The sequence below is a fragment of the Sipha flava genome, unplaced genomic scaffold (assembly GCF_003268045.1).
Source record: "Sipha flava isolate LNK unplaced genomic scaffold, YSA_version1 19068_pilon_pilon, whole genome shotgun sequence".
Classification (NCBI taxonomy): Eukaryota; Metazoa; Arthropoda; class Insecta; order Hemiptera; family Aphididae; genus Sipha; species Sipha flava.
In genome coordinates, this window is record NW_020272574.1 from 15,137 (window position 1) to 15,663 (window position 527).

Consider the following 527-nt stretch of genomic DNA (forward strand, 5'->3'; position numbering starts at 1 on the left):
TTAGCTTTAAATTGCACGTGTTGCACAATGTTTTCAAAAAACGCCCCGACAGGTGATCGTGGTGAGCGACTTTGCGGTTTTCCTCGCGGAACGCCGTGCGACACAGATCGCAACGCGTTTTCGCCACGTGTACGGCGAATTCCTCCTCACCGCCGGTCCACACGATACCCGTGATTGTCGTCTTATACAATTCGTACAATTTACCCGCTATCTCGGTGACCGCCAGGACGAATTGCCGGGCCACGTCGTCTCGCGCAACCGATCCGCGAACGATGACCGGTGCGCTCGGAATCTCGAACCGTTCGAGCAATTCCGCGGGCACACCGTCCGCGGCCTTTACCAGAAAACCGTAACTCATGGGGCAGTGGTCTTGCGAGACGCGCGTGTTAGCGCCTCGCGTCTCGGTCGACTTACGGAGATACGATTCGAAGTCGGCGTATACGACGAACGGTAAGCGTTGCGTTTTAACCCACGCGTCGAATCGTACCGTAGCCCCCTCCGACGGCATCAAAGGTACTATCGGTTTG